The sequence below is a fragment of the Dasypus novemcinctus genome, chromosome 6 (assembly GCF_030445035.2).
Source record: "Dasypus novemcinctus isolate mDasNov1 chromosome 6, mDasNov1.1.hap2, whole genome shotgun sequence".
Classification (NCBI taxonomy): domain Eukaryota; kingdom Metazoa; phylum Chordata; class Mammalia; order Cingulata; family Dasypodidae; genus Dasypus; species Dasypus novemcinctus.
In genome coordinates, this window is record NC_080678.1 from 66,498,568 (window position 1) to 66,504,642 (window position 6,075).

At 43.0% G+C, this 6,075-nt stretch overlaps 1 pseudogene; it reads left to right on the forward strand.

Annotated features, from left to right (window-relative positions):
• The first annotated feature begins 767 nt into the window (after window positions 1-767).
• Window positions 768-5,343, forward strand: LOC101443626 (transmembrane and coiled-coil domain-containing protein 3 pseudogene; annotated as a pseudogene).
• Window positions 5,344-6,075: the final 732 nt, after the last annotated feature.

A 6,075-nucleotide genomic window follows, 5' to 3' on the forward strand; every position in this document is an offset into this window, starting at 1 on the left:
TTAAAGCGCTTTCGGAGTCCAAGGCGCGCCTGAATGCGCCTGCAGCCAGACAGTTCTCTTGGGAGAGGTCGGCGGCGGCCACGTGCGGGTCGGTGGAGCTTGAGGATCCTTCCCCTCTGCCTCTCCTCCAGATGGGCGACTCCCAACACCTGGGAAGGAATCGACGGAAAAGCCCACAGTCCGCCGCGCGTTGTGAGAGCCCCTGCGCCCGCCCCTGCGCCCGCCCCTGCGCCCGCCCCTGCGCCCGCCCCTGCGCCCGCCCCTGCGCCCGCCCCTGCGCCCGCCCCTGCGCCCGCCCCTGCGCCCGCCCCTGCGCCCGCCCCTGCGCCCGCCCCTGCGCCCGCCCCTGCGCCCGCCCCTGCGCCCGCCCCTGCGCCCGCCCCTGCGCCCGCCCCTGCGCCCGCCCCTGCGCCCGCCCCTGCGCCCGCCCCTGCGCCCGCCCCTGCGCCCGCCCCTGCGCCCGCCCCTGCGCCCGCCCCTGCGCCCGCCCCTGCGCCCGCCCCTGCGCCCGCCCCTGCGCCCGCCCCTCAGCTCCGACACCGCCCGGGTGCGGTGCTGCACCGGCTGTCTCTTGCCCCTCCTGCAGCGGGACGACTGGTCGAGAGCACGCGCCGCTGTCCTAAGAGCTTCCGCGCCTGGCCGCCAAGCTGCATCTGGTGCCGTCATCGTTTAGCCACTCTCGCTTTCTACGCCCACTGCGCTGAAAATGCAAATTCAGAACAGTGGAAATCTTTGGACCACCTTGCTCTGTTCTCCATACCTAGATCATGAAGATATTTTTAAATAATTATCTCTGGATGTTGCTTTCATTACTTAATTTTTTAGCGAATGCTGCAGAACGTGAAGAGGTAGCAAAACATGCAATCAAGTTACGTCGAGGAGAAGAAGCTTTCACTCAGAAAGCAATGGGTCCTAGATAATTGTAGAAAGTTCTACGAGCTTCTTTGCAAAAAAAAAAAAAATGTGGTTCTTAAACTGAAAAAAGCAACCAGAGCAGTGGAAAAAGACACTGGACTGTCCAATGAAGAGAATCTATTTCAAGTGCACAGGTTTGAAATTTTGCAAAAGGAGCTGAATGAAAGGGGAAAATTACGGCTTTCGTGCAATCCATGAACTCCGAAGAGCCCTGCAGGGAGATTACAGAAATGTTGTAAACATGAAAGAAAGTAGCAGGCAGCGATTGGAGGCTTTGAGAGAAGCGGCAACAAAGGAAGAGGCAGAATATGTAGAACTTCTGGTGGCAGAAAAATATGGAGTTGAAGCCCTCAGAAATATACAACATCAGAAAAAAAGTTTATCCATGCTTGATGAAATTTTTGAAGATGTAAGAAAGGCAGCAGTTGGTTTAGAGGAGATAGAAGAGCATGCTTTTGGCAATAAATCAGTGAAAGGAGTCAATTTTGAGGCAGTTCTGAGGATGGAAGAAGAGGCCAATTCGAAGCAAAATATAACAAATCGGGAAGTAGATGGTTAAGGTCTTAGTATGCTAATTGACTTGCAAAACGACCCTGTATATTTTGACCAAGCCCAGAGATTCAACAGTACCGCGAGCAGATCACCTCTTTATAAAGGACATTGTTACCATAGGAACGTTGTCTTTACCTTGTGGCTGGCTGTACAACCACAGGATTACCTACAATGTTTGGTTATATTACTGGCAGTACACTTCTGGGACCATCAGGATTAAATAATATTAAGTATAAGCAAGACATTAGGTGAATTTGGTGTGTTCTTTACTCTTTTTCTTGCTGGCTTAGAATTTTCCCCAGAAAAGCTGAGAAAGGTGTGGAAAATATCTGTACAAGGATTATGTTGTATGACACAATTAATGGTTGCATTTGGCTTCCTATAGGAACACTTCTTACAGATCAGACCCACTTAGTGTCTTTAATTCTACTTGTTTCTCTTCATCAAGTACACCCTTAGTGTCAAGATTCCTTATTGGTGGTACTTGCAGTGATAAGAAAAGATTATATAGACTATAGCACTGTGCTTCTTGGTATTCTGGTGATGCAAGATGTACAACTTGGATTATTCCTAACTGTCACGCCAACTCTTAAACAAGCAGGAGCAAGTACATATTCTAGCATTGTGGAAATACTGCGAATACTGGTTTGGGTTGGTCAAATTTTCTTTTCACTAGCTGCTGTGTTTCTTTTATGTCTTGTTATAAAGAGTTATTTCATAGAATTATATTATCAGAAGCTGCATTTAGAGAGTAAAGGGAACAAAGAAACCCTTATTTTGGGAATAATTGCTTTCATCTTTTTAATGTTAAAAGAGATACCAGGATTGAACTCAAGAACTCTTACATTAACAGCAGGTGCTCAGCCACTAAGATACATCCACGCCCCCCAACTGATTTTTTTATCGCCCCCCTACACACATGGCTTTTTTGCAGGCTGTCTGTCTGTGTCCATTTGCTGTGCGTTCTTCTGTGTCTGTATTTATTTCTTTTATTTCCCCTCCCCCCTTGCAGCTTGCTTGCTCTCTGCTCTCTGTCCATTCCCTGTGCGCTCTTCTGTGTTCTTGCCTCCCTTCTTTGTTGCATCACCTTGCTGAGTCAGCTCTCCGTGGTGCTTGCAGGCCAGACGGTGCTCCGCAGAGTGCAGGCAAGCCTGCCTTCACAGAACGCAAACCCAGGGCCTCCAATATGGTAGACGGGAGCTCATCTGATTGAGCCACAGCTGCTTCCTGTCCCCTCAACTGATTTTTGACAAAGGTATAAAAGCAATTCAGCTGAGGAAAAATAGCCTTTTCAACACATGATGCTAAAGCAATTAGACATCCATAGACAAAATAAATGAACTTTCATCTAAATCTCACACTTTAAACAAATGTAACTCAAAATGGACCACAGACTTCAATGCAAAACATAAAACTATGAAACTTTTTGAAAAAACATGAGAGAATCTTCAGGATCTAGGGCTAAGCAAAGAGTACTTAGACTTGACACCAAAAACAATCATAAAAAGGATATAATGAGAAGATTGTGGGAAGATGGTGATGGACTGACAGGCAGAGCTGGAATGCTTTCTCAAAAACAATGCAGAAAGAACCAAAAGCTATCCAGGGGACCTGCTTTGGGGAACAGCAGATGAGGATAGTGCTACACAACTCTGAGGAGGGCAAGGGACAGAGCGATGAAGAAGCCAAAAAGACAAACATAAGTTACCAAGCCACCACAGCAGCCGAGAAGGGCTCCCTTCCCCACTCGTAAGATATTAAGCTGGGGTAACACCCCTGTCTCACTGTAGTCCACTGAGAGGAAAAGATGTCTTCCTACCTGTCAGCTATTTCAAGGGAAAAGAGAGGGGAGGTTGGAGTGATTTTCTTCAGTGATTTTGGCCAGCAGAGCCCACTTTGAATCTCTGATTGGGAGATTCAACACAGGAACACAGGAAAGCACAGACTGAATCACCACCATGGAAAGGGGCACTGACTAACACCATCTGCTGGCAGGTTTGGAAACTACATGGACAAAACCTACTCGTGCTCTCTTTATCCAACCCCTGGGAGAAAATCTGTGCCCCACAGTAAGTCCCTGGCCCCTGATTTTGAAAACTTAAGTTGGGCAATTTTTTTAAAAGATTTTTTTTAATTTATTTCTCTCCCCTTCTCCTCCCCCCAATGTCTGCTCTCTGTGTCCATTCAATGTGTGTTCTTCTGCATCCACTTGCATTATCCAGTGGCACTGGGAAGATGCATTTCTTTTTTGTTGCATCATCTTGCTGTGTCAGCTCTCCATGTGTGCAGCACCACTCCTGGGCAGGCTGTGCTTTTTTCACGTGGGGCGGCTCTCTTTGAGGGGTGCACCCCTTGCATGTGGGGCACCCCTACGTGGGGATGCCCCTGTGTGGCATGGCACTCCTCATGTGCCACAGCACTGTGTGTGGGCCAGCTTACCACATGGGTCAGGAGGCCCTAGGGATCAAACCCTGGACCCTCCATATGGTAGACAGACACTCATCAGTTGAGCCATGTCTGCTTCCCATGTTGGGCAATTTTAAAGATTAAGAATAAAAATTTTTTTAAAAAGACAGAGTAAGTTGAACCAAATATCAAAGTGCTGAGAAAAAGGGGAAAAAAAGCAATAGGCTAGAGAGAGAACTTAGCTATCAGAGTAAGTACACCAACATATTCAGATGCCTAACATCAGAAAAAAATTCCATACCATACTAGGAAACAGGAAGAGATGGCCCAGGCAGAACAAAAAACCAAATATCCTAAAGAGATACAGAAATTAATACAATTAATCAGTAATAATCACACAACTCTCCTAAATCACTTCAAAGAATTTAAAGAAATAAAGGATATTAAGAAGACACTGGGGGAAAAAAAAGAAAAAAGATAAAAATAAATTTTAAAACAACAACAATAACAAAGAAGACACTGGGAAAGCACAAAGAACAATTTGAAAGCCTGCAAAGAAAATTAACAGACCTTATGGGAATGAAAGACACAATGGATGAGATTAAAAATACGTTAGAGGCACATAAGAGCAGATTTTAATTGCTTGAAGAAAAAATTAGTGATTTCGAGGATAGAACATCTGAACTGGAAAAGACAGGAAAACAGAAAGAGAAGAGAATGGAAAAAATGGAACAGAGTGTCAAGGAATTGAATGACAATGCAAAACACACAAATGTTTGCATTAACGGTGTCCCCGAAGGAGAAGAGAATGGAAAAGGGAAAGAAAGAGTATTTTAGGTATAATGACTGAGAAATTCCCAACCCTTATGAAGGACATAAATATCAATATCCAAGAAGGAGAATGCACTCAAACAGAATAAATATGAATAGACCTACCCCAAGACACCTACTATTCAGAATGACAAATATCAGAGATAAAGAGAGAATTTTGAAAGCATCAAGAGAAAAGCAAAACATCACAACAAGGGAAACTCGATAAGATTAAGTGCTGGCCTCTCGTCAGAAACCATGGAGGAAAGAAGAAAGTGGTATGATGTATTTAAGGTACTGAAAGAGAAAAATTGCCAGCCAAGAATCCTGTATCCAGCAAAACTGTCCTTCAAAAGCGAGGGTGAGTTCAAAGTCTTCACAGACAAACAAAAACTGATAGAATATATTACCAAAACACCAGCTTTGCAAGAGATACTAAAGGGGTGCTACAGCCTGAAAGGAAAAACAATGGTGAGAGATTTGGAGAAGAGTTTATCAAAGGCCAATGAAGGAAAATGCATAGCATGAATTTTGTGAATCTATCTTTTTTGACTATCATTTAAAGGTTTAGACACAGGGACATTTATTCTGGAAAAACAGAGCAAAACTCCTCTTTGTAAGATAAGTCTTTCAGATGAAGTATATAAATCTAAGTGGTAGTATTATTGTATAGTATTTGGACTACGCTTTGATAAATTATGGTTTATACTTAAGATTAGAATTCTGAGCATGTTTTTTAGTATAAATTTAATTTAATTCAAATATATGGATGGATACATTTTAAAGACAACATGAAAAGCAAATTCTTGAAAAGAAAAGAATTTGGCCAGTGTTAAAATATTGACTCATTGACTTTTGTTCTATGATAAAGGAAATAAGTGATTGCTTTCTCTCCTAGAAATACAGTGCTATTACTATTCACTCTGTTTTCCTTGCTTCCGTAGAGTAAGTTTGTTGCAAGGCTTAAATGTTTTTAATATGCATTTTAATTTAAAGTTGTGGTTTTATTATATATGGAATCTTCGAAACTTGAGCCAAAAAAGCATGCAACTGTGAACATTATGAAGTTTCTCTTAATTCTGATTTGTTTTGTTTTGTTTTTATTGTTGAAAAGAGACTTAGATTACATAAGTGTTACGTATTAATTCTGATTTGTGCTTAAGTTTTTGACTTTAAAGAAGTTATAATAATGGTAGTTGCCTCCTTCCGTATTTGTTGGAGGTTGAAGTACTGATAAATATCACAATGATGGTTTTATTTTTTAGATTACCACTGTAGGTAGGTTAGTCCTTACCACAAGTGAGTCATTTTTTAAAATGAGCAGATTTTACAGATACATCATAATAAAGAATACTGCTATATTTTTTTAAAAATAGGGATTGATGTGGGAGA